This window comes from Pinus tabuliformis, chromosome 8 (assembly GCF_031772625.1).
Source record: "Pinus tabuliformis cultivar Carrire ecotype Pingquan chromosome 8, CPIR1, whole genome shotgun sequence".
In the NCBI taxonomy this organism is placed as follows: domain Eukaryota; kingdom Viridiplantae; phylum Streptophyta; class Pinopsida; order Pinales; family Pinaceae; genus Pinus; species Pinus tabuliformis.
The window spans coordinates 1,721,095,446-1,721,121,733 of NC_142294.1; the positions used below are offsets into that span (position 1 = coordinate 1,721,095,446).

At 37.2% G+C, this 26,288-nt stretch overlaps 1 pseudogene; it reads right to left on the minus strand.

The window, feature by feature from the left end:
- Positions 1–3,190: 3,190 nt before the first annotated feature.
- On the minus strand, positions 3,191–13,542 carry LOC149242937 (amino acid permease 3-like; annotated as a pseudogene).
- Positions 13,543–26,288: the final 12,746 nt, after the last annotated feature.

Here is a 26,288-nt window from a genome sequence, read left to right on the forward strand (position 1 = left end):
ATAGTGAACCTGCGTGTATACCCTACTTGGTATATAGCGAACCTGCGTATATACGCGACTTGGTACATAGTAAACCTGTGTATAACATGCATATGTACGCGACTTGGTATATAGTGAACCTGCGTATATACTCTTCTTTCTTCATTCTTTGTAGTCTGATCATCAACTCTTTGCTACTAACCTGCACTATGATTTGTCATCTGTGAGAGTTGCCATCAAGGACAACACTTGTATCATAATGCCAACAATCTCCCCCTTTGGACTTGATGGCAAAGCTAACTTGCCATATTAAGAACTTTCAACTTAATGAGTTGTCATTGTACATTACATCTGAGTTGATTCCTTTGAGTTGCCCTGCATCCCATGTGTTCTGTCACATCTGATCTCTCTTCTATAGATTCATCTAGTTATGTATAAGTGAGATTGTCTGCTACAAGTGGGTTGCCATCAAGTACAACACATGCATCAGAATGCCAACAGTAGTGACATTGGATATCTGGTTTCTTTGATTAGCTATGATCTTCCTGTAATTACGGGAATAGTGACCAAATTTACTGCAATAATATTGTCTCACCTTTGATTTGTCAACTATTTGATTATTGTTGAAGCCTTTGTTGTTGCTTCCACTTTCATGTTCACACTCTTCTCGACCATCTATGTAACCAACATGTCTTCCACCTCATCCTCTGTCTCTCGATTTACTTCTTCCTCGACCTCTGTCTCTTGAAATAGAAACCCGAGTTTTGAAAATCGTTGCTAAAGTGGAATCCTTATTTATATCTATTCTTGCCTCATGTGATAGAAGTGATCCCATGAACTCATCAACTGTCAACGATTTGAAATCCTTGGCTTCTTCTATGGCTTCTATAGCAACATCAAATTAGATAGGTAAAGATCTGAGGACCTTCTCAACCAATGTTTGATCTTTAATATCTTCACCATAAATTTTTAATTGATTTTCGACATCATGATCTGATTCATGAATGGATCGATGTCCTTTGTTTCCTCCATCTACAAACTCTCAAAATCTCTTCTAGAATTGTGCAACTTAACAATATTGACTTTTTCCATACCTTTATAAATTGTCACCAATGTATCCCATGCTTTCTTTGCTAAAGATGGGATCATAATTTTTTGGAACACTGCTCGGTCCACTCCCTTCTAGATAAGCTGCAACATTTGTGCATTCTTATTTTTGTCTTTCTTCCATAGTTCCCTCTCTACATCAGTGAGAGCTTGTTCTTTTGCTTCATCTTTAGGTTTTGAAATCCCAAATTGGACGTGATCTCAAACATCATGAGCCTTCAAGGTGGTTTCCATCTTAATGGACCACACATCATAATCCTTTCCTGTGAATGGAGGAAATTGTGGCTGGAAACTAGATGAAGCCATCTTTAAAAGAAAAAACTTCCTCTTCAAATAATAATATCCCTTTTTAAGTTTTGCAAAACCTCCTTCCTTAATAGCTTTTATAAAAAACTTTATGAACCTCCCACTTAACACTTTGCATATAACACCTAGAAGAAAACGTGATGTCTTTTAATATGATGTACAATGCATGTGAGTTTGTAAACTTTGGAATGATGAGTTTTAATGCCTCACAGGGTTTGCACACCCCTAACTCGGATATACTGTACAAATTTCCCGATTTTTGAAAATCGTATGTCTTTTACAGAATTGTGCAGTTTTGTTAGAAACGCAAAGGAGGATAGGCACAAAATAACACAAATAATTCACACACAATAACACAAGCTACGAATCTTCTATTGATCACAAAAAACTTGATTATTACAATGAACTCGGTGAGGGGTATTTAAACCTTTCCCGACTAACAACTTGCCTAAAATAACTTGACATGCAACCACATATTAAATTCGACTTTACTCAAAATACGACTTAACTTGACTTGACTCAACTTGGCTCAATTAACTCACTCTCTAATTTTAGTCAACTCTTCATGTAAGAGTAATTATCTATTTTAACATCTATATTTCTATAGATATTAACAATTATAAATTTAAAATATTTGTTAGAGATTATAAGTTTAAAGTGTTTGTTCCTAAATATTATGGGTATAAATTTAAATAAATAAACATGTAAATTTTTATAAATATTAACAATCAAATTGGTAAATAAAATCAAGTTTCTTACACATAAGATGGCCTAGACCACCAATTCACACAAATTTGATGTTTCACATAATTATAATTTCAAAATATAAATTATTATTATTGTTATATGTAAAGAAATCTGCACTTGTATGGGTCTCTGGATTGATTCCAAGTGCTGCTACTATAATTTTTAAATGAACAAAATAGTCCCAACAAATAGCCCATGAGTAAACTCTTTCCAATCAAGCACACTAACAGTGCATAATGCTGGTTTACTTTGACACCAGCGCAAATATTCTCAAAGAATTTCAATGGTTTCTTCTTGTAATAATACTTCAAAAATTTTAATTATTATTTTGTTCAAACACCTTCAACATTTCAAACATCTCTTCTGCTTCAACAGAAGACTGAACCTGTTTTTTGGATTTTTCTCAAAAAGCACATGCTTTTCAGTTATTGCAAGTATCACCTGTTTTGGGTTTTGTCTTCTATCCCCAGATAGGTATGGTTTACTAGAGCATTGTCTTGTATCCTGCATTTTTATAGTATAGATTTATTATCAGGCTACAAGTTTTGGCTTTTTACCTTTCTGTTTTGTATTTTGGAATCAACAATTTATAATACTATCAAGCTTTTTTTTTACTGAAAAAAACAGAAGACTGAAAGCCTTATCTATAAACACATTTAATAAAACAACAAATACGGACTAGAAACTAAATCATAATCTATAGAGTCTTTTAGTTTTATAATCAATGAGAATTAAACTTGCAAAACTCAACCGACTTTTCTGATACGGAGATTTCAGGTCGGTGCAGACTTTGATAACATATTAAAAAGGAAAGGCTTGCAGTTACCATGAACAAAGATAGGTAAAAGTAGATGAAATATAAAGATAGGTAAAAGTAGATGAAATATACACAAATTAATTTGCAGCTCACTACTTTATTATTCACTTTAATACATCCAATACCCTACAGCTGAGATGGTTCATATACTCATGAATGATATATGTTCATTCTCTAACTATAACTATTAGTAAAACAAAAATTATATGTTCATTCTCCAACTATAACTATTAGTAAAACAAAAATTAAATATCAGTTTGTTAAATGTCCAGCTGGATCAAATTTCAACTAACAAAGTCAATTAGGAAGATTACATGTTCATGCAACTATCTTTAGATCATGCACCTGGAGCTCCAACACTGACCTAGAACTTTAGTCTACCCCACCTTGTCACTCTAAGAAAGTAGCTTCCTAGCAACAAAGGTAGAGGCACCGAGTATTGCAACATCTCTGTATTTTAATTTTTTAATAACGTATTGGAAGGCTTTTATGTGGCCTTGTATTTCACAAGGCCTTCTATGGAGCCGGCAGCTGCTACTATCGTTACAAGAAAAGACATGAAGCTCAAAGTTTGCAAAAGGCTCCACTTTAATGTCCATCGTGGAATTTTATTCCAGATAATGTGCATCTCCACAGGAAGTACACCACCAATGGCCAAAAGTTCACAGCACCCAAAAGTCCAAACACAGCAAATGCACGTAGTTGACACCACAAATATAATTCTCCAACACAACCTTAGGATATTGACTCTACAAAACCCACATATGGGAACGCGTATTTAAATTCCCTTGTTGATTAATTTATTGCTTGGCCATTTATGAGAAATCCAACCTTCAATGAAAGCGAAAATTGGTTGACAAAACTCCTGCAAAATTTCATGGCAACCTTATGAGCAACAGGGACAATAGAAATAGAAATGGAGTATGGGAAGGTTGAGCAAGTAAGCATACTCCGCAAGCAACCAAATAATCAAATGTTAAACCAATTAACTAAATGTTAGTAGGAGACACCACTCCCCTGTGGCTGCCCCATTGATATAAAGATTATCTATTATGAACCTTATATGTTGTTGCAAGCAAAACCTTACAGAAAAATCGAAATGTGACCTAACAAATTAATGGAGAGGTGAAGAAACAAAAGCTGAAAATACCGACTTACTTGGTATGCTCCCACCGTTTTAACTACAACGCATGCATTAGCAAAGTCAATCAGCCATTATGGCTCATAGAACCCAAACCCTGCCAATAGGTTTCCAGGTGCTTTCTGGTTCAATAGACTGTCCTTATTAGTGGCAAATTATCCTCTAAGAACCTGGTATTCTAAAACCACCTTTACCTAGCCATTTATTAGGGGCTGTATAACGGATAGTTTCTCAGTTTCAAAGCGTCTTAACCCAGTCATGACCATATAACAGTTAGCTCTGGTTGAGGTACTGCTTATAAGCCCACAAACTTCAGCTGTTATATCTTGAAAATGGCAATCTCAAGGTAAAGCTAGGTTGTTGGGGGCATATAAAAAGTGAAAAAGATGGGGAAGACTAAGGTCCTTATAAGGTCCTCGCATTTCATTACTTACCTATTGTATGAAAAGGGGAAAAAAGGGGGTAAGGAATGAATTGGAGATCAATGCATTTGATACTATGTCTCTGCCGTTCCATGTGAACGCTATGGATCCTGAGATCGAAATCCAATTGATGAACAAAGGTGTTTCCACCTTTATGCCTTTTGGAGGGCTCGAGCGGGATAAATTGTTGGAATTCCATGAAAGAGTCCCAGGCATGAAAGAATGAATCTCATCCCATGCCCATGGAAGATCGTATCAAGTCAGCGGCTTACTATTATGGGAATCAGCCAGCAGTATCGTAGGCAATCAGTATTTGCATTGGTGCTTCCGACTTCTGGTACCAATTGCATTGATATTTAGATAATGGAAACCTTTTTCTTTATTGAATCCAAGCTATTGCATAGAATGAGGCTACTCCGTTTCCTAGTCATGGAGGGATAGGCCTGGCCAGCCAACCTTACCTACTTTATAAATGAATTCCGAACTGGCTGGTTAAGCCCGCAGTGAACCCTCCTCGAATGCCGTTGGGAACAAAGCTATGCCCCCGTGTATTTATTTAGACACAGTTCAATATATTGTCCCATCCACCTAGCTAACCCGCTCCTATAGTTTATTCATTTCAATGGCCTGGGCTTTCCCCCAATGGATAACCCTAGCTCCTGGACTTATAAGGGGAAGTATTACGTCTCACCCACTCGAGCTTTGTATAGGAATTCATTTCATGATTCAGAAATATCGATATTGCTACGGGGCATTCTTAATGAATAGTGAGTCGATGGCAGCCTTGTGTCGAGAGTTCGGCAAGCTCACCCTACCGGGCCTCAATTTCGTAACCTCAATTGAGTCCCTACCGGGCCTTCGGGCCTATTGTCGAGAGTTCGGCTGGCTCACCCTCACCCTTATGGTCGAGCGGCCTTACGGCTCCTTAAAGGCCTTTACTTTTTTCCCGAACCACGCATTCCATAGGTAGTGCGGCATGGCAGGCAAATCCCATCGAAAGGGCAGATAGGGAGGCCAAGTGACTCCTTCCCCTAACTATACCAATCGGAAGATTTCCCTTAAATGGGTGATGAGGCATATGGATAGAGGGTGGGCGTAGATAGAGAGTAGAGCAGTTGGGTGGGATCTAGATGCTGCGGGATGGTGTCAGCTACTACGTGCATGAGACTTCTGCAGGCCCATCTCATCCACCTCTATCTGCTAGCCCTGTGTAGGAGCAGCCCAGTGACCAATATGTACTGCTTGCGCTCCCCGGGATTATTGGACCAACCTCCCGGCCCGGACGAAAATAGTAGGGTGGGCTTCTCAAAAAAAAGATTCAAGTAGGAAGCGGCACCTGCCTTTCCCAAAGTACCATGGGTTGCGACTAGACAGATAAAGACTATCATGGAAACGAGAATATCCCTTCCCTGATTACAGGAAAGCGCCCTCCGGGACCTTTCAAACCTCGTTCCAAAAAGCAGTTATGAGGTTGGATCCCCGCTTCGTTCGGATTACCCTTCTCCCGTCGCGATCAGAGGGAATGGACATAGTCATGGTGCTCAGAATAGATAGTCATGCTTGTCTGTTGCTCTTTCGCTCCCTTTTCTTATAAGCGCTTCTCGGAAGAACGAACGAAGTGCAGTGAGCGATAGCAGTGAACTAACACACTTCATTCACGCTTGAAGGCCTTTAGTCTTCATTCACGCAACTATTATATATGTAATTATGCATTGTCACTTGATCGAATTGAACGGTGTTGGTCCTCCCCACTCCAATGGGAATATCACCATTTGAACTACCTGACCTCTACCACTATGAATCGATTCAATGATGTTCGCCGAGGTACATGGTTTGTTCCTATATCTATTTGAATATATAGCAATCTATACGTAGATGATGTATATTTGTTAGCAGTAGTATGAGTATGAGTATGATGGATGGGATGGAAAGACTTCTTTTTATTTGTGCTGGCAATTCAAGTGGTCATTATTTATATCTGTATTTCTTTATGGGGAATCGTCTGGGATGCTCTCATAATCCAGACGCTATTATATAATATAAATATATAATGGGATCTATGTTTATAGACGATCTTATGGCAATACCTGAGATTTCTTATTTACCTCCCCCTAGGAAAAAGAAGTGAGTGTAAGTAAAGCATAGCTCTGCCTTATCTTATAAGGAAGGTAAGTCAGTGTTCTTTTCCGGTATTCCAATACTAAGGTGATTTTCACCCGGTAAGTGGAAGGGATCTCTGCGCTTGCCCAAATTGATTGAATATGTTCAATAAAGCGCAGATGTTGTACACTTACTCGAGTTAGTTATTGCATACAGACATAATAGAAAGCCCTAAGCCTTGAAGTCAGTGAGCATCCTACGGGCGGGTTTCTAATTCTACATCGGATGAAGCGAAATGCTTTATTTGGGGTGGGGTGCCACACACTATCACACACTTTCCATGGGCGCCGCATCTATTACTTCTTTCTTCCTAAAATATCAGATCGAGAAGCCCTGAAGAAGCGGAACAACAGGGCATTTATACCTTTCTTCCAGCCAGCCAGTAAGAACAGGCCTCACATTACTAATGGCCTTGTCTGCGAGGCCGGATGAAACGAGAAGTTTAGTTAGTTCTCAGACACTGGCTGTCGAGATCAAATACCGAGGAAGGAAGATATAAGATCCATGCTACCGGCGGTGCTGGCATGCGTTTGTGTTACCGGCTACCGGGGCATGCTTGCTCACAGAACGGCGTCAAAAGAAAAGCCGAGGGAACCTATGAATACCCTTACTGAGCTGAGGGTCGTCGGTTAGAAAGAAGTATTCATTCGACGATATAAGAAAGCAGCTAGCTCTTGCCCTTTCACTTCCTATTCCGGGAGGATCAGCCGGCTATTTTAGCTCAACGCCAATCACTATTAGCTTCTGGTCGAATCGTTCGAGGCGTCAATGCCGAGCCACTTAACTAAAAAAATCCCAAGCATACATATAAGGTAAGGGGGCGGGCAGGTAAGGAAGGTAGGCATAAGGAATTGAAAGCATAGTAGTGGGATAGACAAAAACTAGACTATATAGCCACCGCTACCAGATGAGTCACTTCACTTTGAAGTCGCATTGAAAGCCAACAATAGTGCCCCAAAACACCTTCCTGGCATTTGTTTGTCAATACCGCACCGCTCTCTATGCCAGGAAAGTTGTGTGGGCATCGAAAATGGTCATTTCATCCGGCGAATAAACCCCATTAGAAAAAGACCAGACAAACCAAGCCAGGTATCTCTTATCAACTGGAACTGCACTATTAGGATTCTAATGTAAACTACACCCCAAGTTCATCAGCAGGGTTTGTTCGTCAGCTAGAGTATGGTTGTTCATCAACAGCAGCAGGGTTTGTTCCTATAGTGGAGCAGCACCATGCAACGTATCTTTGTTCCCAAAACTAATGGGACCATCATCTTAGTCTTACCCCAACAGAATGGGACCATGATCTCTAGTCTGATTATTACCCATGACGACTACCCAAAGTTAGCCCTATGATTACGAGCATGATATGAAGTGGAGATTATTCAAGTGGAGTTATGATGAGAAGTCGGATTCAATAAGTTGGATTCTTGCTATGACTTACGTTACCTAGAACAGGACCACCATGATCTTTCACAAGTATGATCACTCTTATTCGCTATGATCAGTTAGTATGATTATATAACCCAGTATGACTCTTCGCTAAGATCAGTATGATTATTCGATATGACATTCACTATGAAACTAGCAAGATATTCCCTATTCAAATTAGACATGAAAGAACCGAAGCGAGTTAGCTCGAGGAGGTTCTATCTAGTGGAGTCAAAGAGGATTAGTTGGTTATAAATAGTATTGCAAGGAGGAGCTATCTATAGTCTTGTTAAGCTGGCTACTGCTCCTACTCATTCCTGGCCTACCTCCTTTAATTGAAGTGAAGCACACATAAGCACACACAAGGAGAGAGAGGCCAATTGGATTACATTCTCATTGGTGCACAGATCGATACAGCCAGGAGGAAACCATTGTGCTATCTACCTTTGCTATTGCTGCTGCTCACTAGTGGTTCTGTGTTCGGCCTGTCGGATCTGGTCCCGTAGGGTATTGTCCTGTAGGGTCTTGGCCCTGTACTTAATCAATGGCTGGATCGACTGAAGCAACTGCTGCTCTAGGTACCTGTGCTTCTCCTGCTCTTAAGTATGTTGTTCCTGGGTATGGAACTGTTCGTGCTGCTTAAACAGAATCTACTGATGCATCTACTACCCTTGCTTCTGTTGCTCCTTCTAGACTACTAGACGAGGTGCTGGCTTTGGATCTGTATAAAGGACTGCATAATAAAGGTAAGAAGAAAAGGTTGAATCTGCTGGATCAACGTACTCACCAACGTGTGCTTCCCCTGCCCTTGCACTTGCTTATTCCCTTACCCATTCCACCTTTGCTTACTGAATTTACCACTTTGACAAGGCTCCAACCCCGTCTTTTTCGACACCTCATAGTGGAAGGGTGAAGGTAAAAGGTATAGTAGTTCCTTACCCCGTTGAGAGGGAAAGGATAAGTCTAATAGTAGTAGTTGACCCACTTGGGAGGATAGAGTCTGGTTCCTTGCCTCATGGGAGAAGACGGAGACGAGATACACACTTGCCTGCTAGGAGTATGAATAGTTCCAACCTAGTGAGAAGGGTGATGGCGCTGATTCGAGGATGGGTAAGTAGGCTCGACCAATGGGAGAGGAAAAAAATGATCCCTTCCTGATTGGAAGGGAGCGATAATAGTGCTCATCGGTTTCAAGGAAAGGAGTATAAATAGTTCCATACCTCATCGAATGGGTCTATCAAAGAGCACCTGATGAAGGGAGGCAAGATGATAGTGCTTGCCCGGACGGAGAGGATATTAGTATTTCCTTACCTTATTACAAGGAAGAAATACTAGTACTTGCCCTGCTTGAAAGGAGTATAATGATTCCGTACCTCATGAGGAGAGAGGGAGAGAATCAATGTATTGCCCTACTTGAAGGAGTATAAATCAATTCCATACCTCATGGAATAATTCTCTCAGGAAAAAAGTAAGTCAATCTGACGAAGGAAAGGTATTAGTGCTTTCCCTACTTGGAAGGGTCTAGTTAATTCCTTACCTCACAGATGAAGGAAGGGGATGGAGTTCTAAAAAGTGTATATAAGCCCCCGACCTCTAATCGAAGGAGAGGAAAGAGTAGCCTGCCCTAGTTGAAGGGAAAGGATATAGTAGTTCCTTACCTCGGTTAGGAAGGGTATGAGTAGTCCCTGTCCTCATCGAGAGTAAGAGGGGATAAAAAGAATAATGATACTAGTGGTACTGCCCTAGTTGGAAGGAAAGAGTCTTAATAGTTCCTTCCTCTCCTCGACCTCGTAACCTCGGCCGAGTCGATGGCGGCCTCAACCTCCTCGGCTGAGTCGATGGCGGCCTGAAGTCGAGAGTTCGGCAAGCTCACCCTACCGGGCCTTGGTTGGCAGGAAAAGAGAACTAGAATCCAACGGGTCTTTCCGGTCAGATTAGACCCTGAGAATCCGCTGCCTTCGCTCCTCACCGGGGATTGAGGTGGGTGAGCGCTTTCGCTCCTCACCCTTCTGCAGGCATTGAACCTGCTTCACACCGCTTTGATGGCGTGGTCGGCACCCATCAATCGATCAATCACGAAGGATGCGCAAGCAGGCTCGACCATAAGCCCCCCCACCCAGTAAGTAAATTGAACCTTGTCCTTGTACGTGAAGTTATGAATGAGATATGTCATTATGCGTTCATTCATTATATACGTAATTACGCTTTAGCAGACAATCTATGGGCATATGTCATTACGCATTTCCCCTGCCGAGCAGCCGATTCTGCTTCATATTCGATTCGCGCCATTAGAGACGCTTTAGCAGATCATGCATATATTATATACGTAATTAAAGGGTTACCATGCAGCTTTTTACCTTTCAAAGGATTCACATATACAAAGGAACAATACCTGAATTTCAAGAACAAGTGGTGTATATGTAAATGCTAATGCAATGTTACAAGTGATTGTAAAATCAGCCAAACTTTCTATGCTCGTGTAAAAGAGGTAGTTGTGGTGATTCCACCCAGTGTTCCATGAATCTTTCCATTTTCTGCAATTTTCCCCAGTGTTGAATGGAATATTGAATTTTCACACGGTGAATCAGATTGGATATTGAAACTCCATAGCGTGTCAATGAATGAAAATAATGGCAGAAAGTAGGATGAAACAGTACCGATTACTTTGGCAACGCTGAGAGCAAATCCTAATGTTGCATAGGTGGCTGACATTGTTGCTGCCACTATTGAAAGGCCCCATAGTTTGTGAAAGTTCGGCATTTGAGACAAGATAACCTGTATAACTCCATAGAAGATCATATAAGTGTGCTCAGGGAAATGGCATAGAGACTCATGTCCTCGTTTGTGGTAACAATTTGATTGCCTGATTGCTCTGCGATGTTCAAGAATTTCCGTATTGAGATATTCTTTGTTACAATATGATAATGGAGTTGTACTTGTAAACTATGTTACCAAAAACGAGAAACGAAAACGAAACGAGAAACGAAAAAGGTACGAGAAACAGAGTTTGGAGGTTTCGCACTCAACAAACGAGGAGAGAGAAAATGAAAATAAAAATAAAAAATACAGCGTTAGTTTCAATTTTCAATATAGTTTCAACTAAATTTCCAGCCGAAATTTTATTAAAAACCTAAATAATTTAAATAAGAAACTGATGGTTAGCAAATTGACTATTAAATATATACATTATTATGCCTCCTAATCAATTAAGTGTATATATTTTTATGCATTTTGCGTCTTTAGCTAATTATTGTTTCCTTAAAAAAAAATCCAAATAATTAGATATATATATATATATAAACAATAAATAGAATTTGCAATTAAATGTGAATTTCTTGAGCCACATATAGAATAGTGTTTAAACTATGAATTTTAACAATATATATGTTAAAGGAAAACAAATCAACTAAAAAAGGGACAATAGTACAGAAATGATCAACTTTTTATATACTTGGCATAAGCCTCTAGGTTATTGAATGAATACATGAGTGAAATCTACAATAAAGAGTGAAAATACAGGGCTGAGAATGACATGCAAAAGAGCTAACTACCACCGGTAAAAGATTTCCCATAACATAGCTTGTAAACATTAACATAAGAGTAAAATATATAGAACATACCAATAATTCAATAAAATACAGAGAACAAACTAACAATTCAATAAAATACAGAGAGCATACTAATGATACAGAAATAGAGAGAACATACCAATGATTCAATGAAATACAGAGCACATACCAACGATTCAATAAAATACAGAGAAAATACCAGTGATTCGATTATTTTCAATTTAGTGTCAGAGGATGAAGAGCTGATACCTGCCCTCTTAAGTGTGGAGGCTCCTTGTCTTAGCAATTTTTTTTTTTAATTCCCCACTTAGCCCCTTGACCCGACATCACTTTGAATGTTTGAAAGACATTATTCATATGAATGCCACGTACAGTGCATATGCATCCCAGCCCCTCGATTTAACTGACTAAACAATTTAAGATCAGGCTTGGTATAAGAATGAAATTGATTATGAGATGGGAAATTGAAAAAAAAAAAAAAAATAGTGAAGTGTGTGTTTTTGAATTCAGGTTTTTGTAATCTATATTTTGTAAATTAAATTTTTTTCGGTAAAAATCAGAAGTCTCTCACCATCTATCTTGGATGGAAAATCTGATCCGGGCGAGAGATTAAATAGTAAAGGAAAGAAAGAGAGGAATTTTAACAAAATAACAGTGTTACTCACTTAATGCATGCGAACTCAATCGAATGCTATTATATCATGGAAATTCCTGTGATGGAACTAACCTGACGCTGATTGCAGCACCAACTGTGAAAGCAACAAAGACTCCGTAAAAGACCACATATTGAACTAACGCGCAGAACCGTGCTTTTCTTTCACCTGGAACGGAAGACAGGAAAATAAGTGTACCATACTATGTGCGGTTAGATATCTGAATGAATCTAAGCATGGAGAGATATAGCACCCTGATTCACTTGTACTGCATCCGTGTAACAGCAGTTTCTATTGGGCCCCGAGACTGGATCCGGAGACCTGTAACAATCCAAAGCAAAAGAGCAGAATACAATGATATCGAAGCAAAGATAATAATGGCTATAGGCCCTACAATCCATCCCAACTGCGCAACACCCCATGGCACAACTAACACTGCTCCGATCAAAGCCGTGAGAATGTTAGCCACTGCGGTCCATAGCGTGCCTGCACACACGAATTTTATACACAAGCTTCCAAATTTATTGGAAACCTTATAACAGCTATATAAGGATTTGGAAGCATCTTATCAAATTTATCTTTGAAGGAAATTAAAATTTGGAAATGTGTTATGCTCCTCATGTAGTGCAGGTTCCAGGCATCCATAACATATAGAGCAAAATCAACTACTAGCTTTGTTCCATATCAGTTGGATGTCCTAATAAGTTCATGAATACAAAATAATGGTGATACATTATCTCCGGTTAGGGTTAGTAATTACTATTTTTGGAATTATTAATAGTCTACTGATTAATATTTTTGCAGTTATAGTTTTATTAATGTACAAGACCATTAGAATGCTGAAACACCTTTCACGAAAGGATTTTACATTAGAATCTGGACGATTTGCATTGCATCACTGTGACCAAACTACTAAACCCCAACCTGACAAATAGTTATTGAGCTCGAAAAGGCCGAAGTCTAAGCTGATGATATGAAAGCATTGAAAGAAGGTTTGGAGAAAAAGAATGAAGAGATACAATACCCGTTCGGGAGATATCTACTGTTTGGTCTTCAGAGGCATTGTAATGTGGTTATTGATGGTTACCACTATCGTCCATGGCAGCTTCCTTGGGCAATGTATGGAAACTCTTATGTAAATGTTGAGTATGGAGTGAAACTTTATTATTGATTGAGATTGAGATTGCGATGCAAGGTTATGATGGAGGTTCAGAATTTCTATTCCAAAGATCACAGTATAGGATTCAGCTTGTCGGTTCAGCACATACAATCCTATACGCATTCGGTGACCTTCTACGGTGGAAGGATATGTAGGACCCTTGGTGACTTGTGGGAAGGATATGGACCTCAGTGAAATTTGATAATCTTTATTTAATATATTTAAAATTCGTTATAATTGTCACTTCCCATTAATAAATTGAATTTTGAACTTCAACTTTCAAAAGGTAATCAAAATTTAAACTTTAATTTTTGAAAGGTGCAGGGAATCTGGCTTATTTGTTTTTCAATATTTTTTATATATATTTTAGAAAATTATCATATTTTGTATATTGAAACTTTATTTATTTATTTATTTTTATTTTATTTTTTTTTGGTAAAAATCATATTATCATTTTGGAATATTATACACTCTGATTTATTGTTTGTGGAGACTGAGACTAACTGGAGAGTACAAGATATTAAATAAACAAATTGATAAAAAGAAAATCTAAAAGTTGATAAAAAGAAAATCTAAAAGTTGGAATAAAATAGTGAAATTATGAAAAAAATGTTATTATTTTTTTTTAAGTTATTTTGAATAAAATATTATTAGAATTTTTAAGTTTATGAATAAATTAATTGATTAAAAAATATAAAATATAAAATATAAATTAAATTGAAAATAGAAATAAAATATATCTAGAAAAGAAATCATTTTATTTCTATTTTTATTTTTTATTTTTTTAATCAAGTTATTCATGAACATTAAAAATTTAATAATATTTTATTTATAAGAATGTTAAAAATTTTAATAATATGTATTCATAATTTGACCTTCTTGTTCCAGCTTTTGGATTTTCTCTTCATCAATTTGCTTATTTAATCTCTTCCCTTGATCAAACTCTCTAGTTTAATCTTAAGTATTGAACCACACTAAATGGTTCAAAACACGTAGAGTCCAAAATTATAATGTCATTTCTACATAAAATATTTCAATATACAAATTATAGATCACAAAAGCCTCAATTCAGAAATTTTGTGATCCATATCATGAAGGTTGAGATATTTTTCAGTAAAAATCACATAATAAACTTTTTGTTTCTAACCATCCTCAGGGCAACATGGAGAATCAAATCATGACATCAGATTAGATAGAGAGATTGATGTAGGGACAATCATGATAAAACTAGTTTTGAAAGAGAATTATTAGAATGTTAAATTGGACTTATAAAAAAGAAATATTGTTATTTTTTAGATTTAGATGGAGTAGAAAAAAATAATTTAATTGGAAATGTTTTTTTAGATTTAGATTAAGTAAAAAAAATTAATTTGATTGGAAATGTTTTATGAGATAATATTTTAATGTATAAAGTTAAATATTTAGATTAAAATAAGAATTAAATTAATTATAATGTCTTGGTGAATACTAAGTCAAATATTTAGATTAGAGTGACTCAAATATTTATATTAAAATACCAAAAAAATAAGAATAAAATTAAGTTAATTGAAATAAAATATTTTATGAAATAGTATTTTAACAAATAAAGTCAAGATTTTTAGATTAAAATAAGAATAAAATTTACCAATTTAGGCTTTTGTGATCCATATTACATTAAGAAAAGTCTTTTCCATAGAAATCACATAGGAGCTGATGAAGATGCACGTCATGGCATGATCAAATAGAGCGTGATGTAGAGACCAAAAGATACTAATTTATGAAAAATAATATTTTAATAATGATTATTAAGATCAAATAATATTTCTATAATGGCTAATATAATGGCTAGTTTAAGAATAATAATATTATAGTTTATAATAATTATTAAGATAATATATATACATATATATAAAGAGGAGTGAAGAACTATAACAAAATTAATAATTAAAGGAGACTAAAATTAAAACAAATCAATCAAAAGGGAGTGTAAATTTGTTTATAATAAGAACTAGTTTATGAAAAATAATATATATATATATATATATATATATATATATATTATTCTTAAACTAGCTGTTATAGGATATTATTTGAAGGGAGCTCTACTTGAATGGTTCATGAGGCACAATACTTGCTAAGGTTTTGTGAATGAGGTGGCAAGCTAAGTGGGCTTCATTGTGGGGAAAACTATACGGTTAAGCGTGTTTGAGCCAGAGGAAATCTAGGATGGGTTACCTCCCAGGAAGTCCTAATTACTGGGTGCAAGCCCTAGAAGTGATGATTGACACTATGTGATTCATTTCACTGGTTCCAATTGCACTTCTTCACCCCTGTGAGCATCACCCGATGCAATGAATGCTAAGTGGAGTATTCAAAAATCATGAGAAATTAGTCAGTTACAACTATCTCTCATGGAAATGGTCATATATGAATGACTTACTTAATGCAATTGAATCCCAAAAAATGATATCTAATATAATGCATTGCGAAAGCACCTCAATACTTAAATATTATTTGATTTTTTTTTCAAGGGTCGCTCACAGACACTGGGTAGCCGCTACATCCATGGGAAAATCCAGACAGATCAACCCGAAGAGATCTATCTACAGGCCAAAAGAGTAGCGAAGCTCCGTCAGAGTGGTTGTGGCTAGCCAATCCCAAATGAATTGGATCTTGGTAGGGTCCACATGCACACCACACTCGTCTATGATGTAACCCAAGTAGTGGACTTGGCTCATGCCAAAGGTGCATTTCTCCAAGTTGGCACATGATTTGTGTTGTCGTAGGGTTTGAAGGACCTGTTGAATGTGTTGCAAGTGTTCTTCCCAACTCATGTTGAAGATGAGGATGTCGTCCATATAAACCACCATGAACGAGTTGGTGAAGGGCCACAAGATGTCATCCATTAGCCTCATAAAAGTGGCAGGGACATTTGTCAACCTGGAGGGCATAACCAACCATTCAAAAATGCCTTCCTTGGATTTAAAGATTGTCTTCAATACATCCGTGGGCTCTATTGGAACATGGTGATAACCATAATTCAGATCGATCTTGCTGAAATAATTTCCCCCGTTGAATTGGTTCAGCATGTCATCAATCCGTGGGACTGGATACCTGTTCCTGATATTGATTTTTTTAGTGTCTGCTAATCGATGGAGAGCCTCTAGGTCCCATCCTTCTTCTGTACAACTATAATCGGGCTCCCACAAGGTGAGGAACTTGGTCAAACGTGCCCTTTCTATAGCAACATCTAGATTTTCTGCTTGATCTCTTCTTTTTCCAGAATGGAGCGACGATATATCAGCTTGTTGGGTAGCGATGCTCAAGGAGTTAGATCGATTGGATGCTTGACCTGACAATGCAAGGGTACCCGTGTGGGTGAGGAGAAGATGTCCTTGTATTCTTCCACGACTGCATCCACCTGTTTCTGATAATTAGAGGAACCCTTCTTGGGGGCCATCGATGTGGCTATGACCTTCCCCTTACTTTGAGAGCGAATCATAAAGAAAACAAATTTCCTAGTCTAGAAGATGACCTTACTGCATTGCTTAGCAGAGATCAAAGAGATGGTGGTAGGTGGGGCTACCTCCGATATCCGTATAACTTAGTACCCAAAGAGATAATAACAGAGCGAGGTCTAGACTCATATACAACATGCCACTTCCATAAGAATGGTTGTCCTAATAATACATCACACACTTCAAGAGGAGCGACATCACACAATACCTCATATGTGAAGGGCTTGATACTGTAGGGAATAAAAGACTATTAGCTGACATGGAGATCACTTCCTTGGTGAAGCCACCTGATGGTGTATGGTTGTGGATGTGTTGTATTTGGTAGGCCCAGCCGCTTCACAACCTCTGCTAAAATGAGGTTCTTTTGGCTCCTGCCGCCGACAATGAACAACAATGGAGAAACTTTCACCCACATATGTGACTAGAATAGGTGTTCCCCCTCTTCTAGATCTTCGGGCTCAATCCTCTGGATCTTGGCGGTGACCATAATGGCACTGGGATTCATGTCAATGATCTGTTTCCATTTTTCATTCCCCTTGTCGGGTTTTGACTCAGAGTCGAAACATGCATCGGACTCAGAAGCTTTTAGCTCAGCCACTAACAACTACTTGGCCCAAAACTCACTTGTGTTGTGAGTGGATCTCTTATGAAACTCACACCACTTTCTCGTATCCTTCTTTGTCTTCATGGTGTTTTTCTTTGCTTGCGGCTTCGAAGGGTTATCCTGGGTCGCCCCGCTTTGACTTTTACCTTTACTCTGTCGTTTGGGGGTGCTTTTCCCTTGCTTCGGATTCGTAGATCCAAAGTATTGGTTTTTTTAATAATATTCTACTCAGTATTGACAACATATCGGTACGTCGTGCTGAGCGAGGAGATGTCCAGAAACTCCATCTCATCCTTGATGTGCTTGTGTAGGAAGTCGCGGTACTTGAGTACCAAATGTTTCTCACAATCTCTAATACCCAGCCTCGTGCAAAGGGTATGAAAAACATTGGTAAACTCTGACACGTCTTGGTCCCTTCCTTGTTGCAACGTGGTCCACTTTATGTATTTATCCTCATAGCTCTCGACAGGGTAGTACTTCTCCTTGATGGCATCCCGGAACGAATCCCAAGTGGGTGTGACTGAAAATAGTGAGGGCGTACTTTCATCCTTCTCCTCACAGTAGGTTTCCCATCAATCCTTGATGTGGGGGGTGGCTTTGAGAAGAGAAAAAGTAATCTTTTCCCGGCTAGAAAAATCATGAACAAAAAATATCCTTCTAGCAGATTTAACCAATTACCTACAACGTCTGAATCTATCTGACCCTCAAATATGGGAATTTCAAAGTTAACTTGTACCTTAAAGGGTGTGGCGCTTCCAGAGTAGCCACTGGAAGTAGATGTGTTGTCCTTGGGTAGTCGCTGAAGGATCTGGGCGAAGTTGTCCATAATCACATTCCTTTGTTGCTCGAGGGCTTCTTCGGGAAATATTTTGAAAGGATATCCTGCTCCCTCGTCTTCCTTTCCTTCCTCCATGGGAATTCGCTAGGATTTACGAGGTTGGTCTTACAAATGTTCGACCAGTTCAAGCCCTAAATCCTTATATGTCGACCTCGTTGGGGACATGCAAAAAAATAGAGAAATAGAAGACTGCTCTAATACCACTGATCCGAATTTAAACAGGAACAAAATAAATTACAGATATAACCATAAATACAGAGATGCAATTGAAATAACACTTCATTTCATTAATATTAAATACCGAAATATGCTTACAGACATAATGGAAATAAGACTAGCTTGGGCAATGGGAGTTTATCTCTTAGAAGAGATGTGGCGGCTACATGCCTCCGAAGTGTGTTAAAATGAAGCTAAAGGGCCTATTTATGATTGAAAAGCATGATAAAACCTTAAACAACCAAAACCCTAACCCTAGGAGATGAAACGCCAAGAGTTTATGGGCCCCGTTGGGGTTAGTTGGGCAGCCAAATTCCCGGCGTTATAACTTGGTCATATTATTTTTGTTTGGCATGTACAATACCTTGTTGGAAAGGTCTCTCTGAGTACTACAGGTTTCACGACATGCCCCTACCTATGGCGATGAGCCTAGAGCTGACCTCAATAAAACATCATTTAGGGGGTCAAAATTGCTCTAAAAGTTTAAGACCTGAAAAAATGCTAAAAATAGTAAATGTTGAAATAAACAAGGAAACAATTGAAATCGATGGGAGGTCTAGGTGGAATAGGTGGGTGGCCACCAATATCCACCTGGATTAGATGGACAGGTGGAATGATGTTGGGCATCGATCTTGAGGTTTCTCATCCCATAGTCTTGAATGCACCATGGTTGGTTACGGTAACCAACTCTAGTTCCCTCCGCTGCCCAGATGTTTCATTTGCACGTTACCTTCTCCTTGCTGCACTCTCCAACCTCCAGAAGAGATTCCATAGCCATTCTCTTTCAACACCATGGAGTCCTCAAGCTATGCCGGTAAGCATTTTGCATAAGAAAACCCTCTTAATCAGTTGTTGATTTTCTTGAACAGAGTTTTGCTATGCCCTCTCTTGACACTTCCAGTCGTTGTCGTGAGGTTTATTCTGCCCAAAATCGTCCTCAGGTAATTCCAGGTTTGATGGCATCGGCGAAGACTTGGTCCTTCACTTCCTTTCACCAATGAGGGCTTCCGAGTAATCCACCTTCCCAGATAACATTAATGGCTTTAGGTTGTTTCCACTTTTGGACCTGCTATTTCAAAACATGCTTATAAATAATTCAATTACCTTCTTGTTTATCTCTAGTTGTAGGGTTTGAGCTAGGGACATCTCCCAATTCCTACCCCTTCTACAAGTAACCACAAACAATTTCTAGGTCCTTAAGAACGCAGTGAACTAGCATATGGTTTATTTGGTTTTCACTTTTCGATTTGGCAGTTTTTCCTAGTTTAGCAATAATTATTTTAAGTTTTGTTGCATGCACTTCTCAACTATGCACTGAAACAATGTTTCAACGAATTCCATCTTCGATTAATAGAAAATGATGGAAGGATTAAATATATCATGTAGTTTCCTCAGGTTTTTGATATTGTTAACTCATAGGGTTTTTGGGTAACCATTTAATACTGTTGTAATTTATAAGGGTTCTATTACTTCTCCTCTCTCGAGGGACGAGGGTACTTGGTTCATTTATTTGTCTGATAGCACGATGTGTTACAACATTATTGACTAGGAATAATTGTTTCTTATGGGAATTTGTACAATTTTGATATCAAGGTTGTTTTTTTCATATTCCTGTGCATACTTGATGTGTAAATGTATATATATGAATTCCTTCTTACAATTGTGTATATTTACTCTCATGTACATTTATTATAGTTAATTTGAATTAGGTATGAGGGAGACCGGATTGGCGACCGAAGTACTTTGGCAGCCCTAGCCTCAACTCCCTCAATATTCCTTCTTACTTAGAAAACAACTCATATAGCAGGGTTTCATATTCACATTAATGGCTGAAGCCATACCATGGTTTAACATTTGTAAATTTGCATTGCCTAGACTTAATGTCTCTTTTATGTTTATTGTTATTTATCTGGCTCCCAACTACAGTTTTATTAACCCTACATATGTTGTATTTGATTTCTATGCTTTTCTAATTGGTATGAATCTTGAACTTTGTACATTATTTAGTTTTTCCTTTACTGAGGCTAATAAGAATAATTCCCGTGGGAGTATATTTGGGCCTCTCTGTTCAACAAAACATCTTTCTGAGTTTCAATACTACTAGAATAATCACAACAACCAGGGTCCTAGGCAAATTCCTTGTTAGTTTGGTTTAATATTTCATTTAGCATTCCAGCTAATGTACGCTTGGCTTGATATCTAATTCAAGAGCTTAGAACAACTTTCAAGTTTAGTTGAATGCTTTATCTCGACCCTATTACTTTTTGTTTACTATTGTTATACACAGGTTGTAAGGTGCAGTTGCTAGACTAAGAAATTTATACTCTGCTCTCCTGTAGTAGTAGTGTTTCCACCCAACTAAGTACACAAGATTTGGGATGATTTACCTTTAATAAGTAACAGAAAATATGCAAAACCATAAGTTCAACTACAACATGTATACTTTTATCTCAACAAACTGGGATGATTTACCTTTAATAAGTAACAGAAAATATGCAAAACCATAAGTTCAACTACAACATGTATACTTTTATCTCAGCAAACAGGGTTCTAAATCTTTTATGTAATTTTTACTACAACATAGTCCTTTCGACCAACATCTAATTTATCCATGTAATTTCAGCAATACGACTTCCACAGTGGAATAGTCTACACAATAATTACTACAATAATAAGATTCAACGCTTAATTATATAAATATTAAAGCACAAATACTTATCTGCAAATTTACAATCTCACGAATTCCACAGGGCTGAGACCGTTCCTCCCAACCTTGAGAAGGGAAATTACGTCTACTTCTCCCCCGAGCTTCAACTCCAGACAGTAGATAACAGTTAGTTTTCAACAATAGACCTCAAGACTATAGTCCAGTCTAACATTTCTGATCTTCATTAGTAACAAAGTTTATCCATTGTTTCTTATCCAGCTCAGGACCACTCTCTTTGGCAGCGTCCTGCCAATGTTTGCACATCTTATTTCCTCCTATTTTCCAAACAACAAAATTAGAACCCCCCTTCTCCATTGAGATCTTCTTTTATCCTGAGGAGAGGGGTGTAATTGTTTTTCCCTAACTTTCTAGAGGTTAGAGTTCATTTACCGGTCTACCCTCAAGAATTCTGAGATTTCATTATATTAATAAAATAACATTACTTGTTTGTAAATAGTATCAAAAACTCCTCTAACCTCCACATGCAAATGTAAATATAATCATAAATGTCAGTAATTCAGATATCATTTTGGGGTGTTACAAAATGTGATTGCCTTGGAACCATCAACTTTCTTCACGATTAATGCATGTGATATTGTCTTATGGTAGTTGTCTTACATCTTTAGACTTTGGTCTTCCTCAAAGTTTTTCTACTACATTAGACATAGCACCACTCTTTCCAATCAAAGCACAATAATAGTGCATAATGTTGGTTTACTTTGACACCACCTGAAATATTTTGAAAGAACTTCAAGGGTTTCTTCTTGTAACAATACTTCAAAATTTTCAATTTTTTTTGTTCAAACAACTTCAACATTCCAATATCTCCTCTAATTCAACACAAGACTGAACACCTTATCTATAAACACATTAATAAAACAACAAATACAGACTAAAAATTAAATCATAATCTCTACACTCTTTCTAGTTTTATAATCTATGAGAATTAAACTTGCAAAAAACTACCAACCTTTCTAATATAGAGATTTCAGGTCAGTGCAGACTTTGATAACATGTTAAAAAGGAAAAGCTTGTAGTTACCAAGAATGAACATATGTAAAAGGAGATCAAATATACACAAATTAATTTGTAGCTCACTACTTTATTGTTCACTGTAATACACAAATTTTCAAATTTAGGTTTTTGTAATTTAAATTTTGTAAATTGAATTTTTTTCGCTAAAAATCACAATAATTTTTTTGTCTCTAGAATGGAAAATCCCATGTGGGCGAGAGAATAAATAGTGAAGGAAAGCAAGGGAGGAATTTTAACAAAATTATAGTTTTACTCACTTAATTCTTGCCAACTCAATCTCATGCTATTATATCATGGAATTTCCTGTGATGGAACTAACCTAACATTGATCAAAGCACCAACTGTGAAAGAAACACAGACTCCGTAAAAGACCACATATTGAACTAACGTGCAGAACCATGATTTTCATTCACATGGGACAAAGGACAGGAAATTAAATCTACCATAATAATATCTAAAATTCACTGTGTGGTTAAATATCTGAATGAATCTAAGCATGGAGAGATATAGCACCTAGATTCACTTGTACTGCATTCGTGTAATAGCAGTTTCTAATTGGCTCTGAGACTCGATTCAGAGACCTGTAACAATCCACAAGCAAAAGAGAAGAATACAATGATATCAAAGCAAAGATAATAATGGATACAAGCCCCACAATCCATCCCAACTGTGCAACACCCCATGGCACAACTAACACTGCTCTGATCAATGCTGTGAGAATGTTAGACACTACGGTCCATAGTGTTCCTGCACACACAAATTTTATACACAAGCTTCCAAATTTGTCAGAAACCTTATAAGAACTATATAAGGATTTGGAAGCATATTATCAAATTTGTCTTTGAATGAATTTAGAATTTGGAAATGTGTTATGCTCCTCATGTAGTGCAGGTTCCAGGCATCCAAACATGTAGAGAAAAATCAACTACTAGCTATGTTCCATATCACTTGGATGTCATAATATGCAATCCATTTAAGTTCATGAATATAAAATAATGGTGATACATTATCTCAATTATTAGCGGATAGAAACTAATATTTTCGGAATTATAGTTCTATTTCTGGAGTTATAGTTCTATTAATGAACGGGACAATATATGTTATTCAAGTAAGGTAAATCTAACCAATAACATATACATATAAATGAAAAAAAAAACCATTAGAAAGCTTAAACAACTTCTTTCACGAGAGGAATTTACATTATAATCAAGTGGCATATACATATAAATGAAAGAAACCCATTGGAAATCTGAAACACCTTCTTTCACGAGAGGATTTTACATTAGAATCTGGATGATTTGCATTGCATCACTATGACCAAACTACTAAGCCCCAACCTGAAAAATAACAGAATATCAACCTCCAAAAGGCCGAAGGCTAAGCTGATGATATAAAAGCATTGCAAGAAAGTGTGGACAAAAAGAATGAAGGGATACAATACCCGTTCGGGAGATATCTATTGTTTGGTCTTCAGAGGCATTATAATGTGGATATTGGTGGTTAGCACTATAGTCCATGGCAGCTTCCTTGGGAAATGTATGGACTCTCGTCTATAAATATATGGATATATTTACTGAAATTGTTGAGTATGGAGTGAAAATTTATTATTGATTGAGATTGCGATGCAAGGTTATGATGGAGGTTCAGAATTTCTATTCGAAAGATCACAATATAGGATTCATCTTGTCGGTTCAGCAGATACAATCCTATATGCATTCGGTGACCTCCTACGGTGGAAGGATACGTAGGGCCCTTGATGATTTGTCGTGGGAAGGATATGGACCTCACGGAAATTTGATATCAGACATCTTTATTTAATATATTTAAAATTCGTTATAATTGTCACTTCCCATTAATAAATTGAATTTTTAACTTCAACTCTCAAAAGGTAATCAAAATTTAAACTTTAATCTTTGAAAGGTGCATGGAATATGACTTATTTATGTTCCAATATATTTTTTTTTATATTTTAGAAAATTGTCATATTTTGTATATTAAAACTCTTTTGGTAGAAATCACATTATGATTTTGGATTTTATGCATATTTTTGAACCGTCGACTAAAATGGAGACACTAAGAGATTAAATAAACCAATTAATGAAAAGAGAATCCAAAGATTGAAACAAAACTGGGTTTTGCAGGCAAGACAGCAATATGACAAATACATGGAGATCATGCACATGCTACAACAGAGCATAGGTACAGGTGCAAGTATATGTACAGGTGTAGGTATAGGTGCAAGTGATGAGGATGCACACTACTGTCTCATGACAAGTGGGTTGATGATATTAAGAGAGAGGATCTATGTACGGAATTACAGTGAGCTCAAGAAGCTTATCTTGAGAGAATTTTACATGAATCCATATTCGAGTCATCTAGGATATCAAAAGACGTTGACGGCGGTGAAGAATTTTTACTCTTGGCTGAAGCATGTAAAGGTAGAATGTAAACATCCAAGTGGACTGCTATAGCCTATAGCGAGTCCATAATGGAAATGGGAAGTCATTTCCATGGATTTCATCACAAGTCTTCCAAGGAGGCAAGGAAACATGATTCTATTATGTTCATGGTTGATAGGTTGATCAAAGGTAGCTCGCTTCATTCCAGTAAAGACTACATATTCAGTGAGTGAGGTAGCACAGGTGTTCATCAAAGAGGTAGTGAGACTACATGGTGTTCCAAAGAAGATTGTGTCAGACATGGATGCAAAGTTCACTTCCAAGTTTTGGAAGGAGCTATTCGCATGCTTAGTTACATAGTTGGCCTTCATTACAACTTATCATCCGCAGACATATGGACAGACAAATAGGGTCAATGAGGTTTTGGAAGATATGTTGAGGATGTATGTGATGCACCAATAGAGAAAATGGGAGGAGTATCTGTTTGGTCAATTTAGTGTGTCCTAAATTTCTATTTAAAATGTCAATCCGGGAGTCGTAAACTGTTGAAGTGAAGTGCACTGTATATGCAAGATAACCGATTTCTTAGTTCTTTGTCGTTTTTGAGTTTTTGGTTTGTTTTTGGGTTTATCTTCTGTGGATTCCCTAGTGTGAGATGGCGAAATTGAAAGTCAAGTATGGATGGTAATGGTGATTTCTACAATGATTCAAGTATGGATGGTAATGGTGATTTCTACAATGATTTTCCAAACTTTAAAGTTCTCAAAAAGAAGGTTTCAAACTGATTGTGATGAAATCAATTCTCAAAAGGAAATAAATGTACCAAAATAGTGAACTAGTGACAATGGCCCAGTATCCTTACTGTTGTATGAAAAGAAAATAAAAACTAAACTCAAAGCAACTCAAAGACTAAAAGCAAAGCAAACTAAATCACACTACTTCAACCCACATTCTGACCCTTCACCTTTCGACTCGCTCCGGCTATAGGAATTAATCATAAACAAGCTGAGTAATATGATATCTAAATTGCAAGAAATGAAATTGCATAAAATGAAACTAACATTTATCTACTCATTCATATTTCAATTCCTGAAAATGACATAAGTAATTTAATCACTAACTTGCAGGAAAGCAAACTAAATCATACTACATCAAATAATATTCTGATTCCTCACTAATTGAGTCGCTTGGCTATAGGAAGGAAATCATAAACAGATGAGTAATATGATATCTAAGTGGCAGAAAAGTAAATAAGCAAAGCAAAACTGAAAGAAATGACAATGCTGGAATTAAAACTCAGTAAATGAATCAGCAGAAAGGACAAGATGATCTCATGTCAGTAGTCATTAAAACTATGTAATTTGCCTGGGCTGCCTACAAGAACCTGAAAGACAAAGACTGATCAGCTAGCAACCATGAGAAAGCATAAAAGAAAAGATAAACAACAGTTAGTTATAAACATCAGGAAATATATACACAAGCAACTAATTATAAAAGCAGTAAC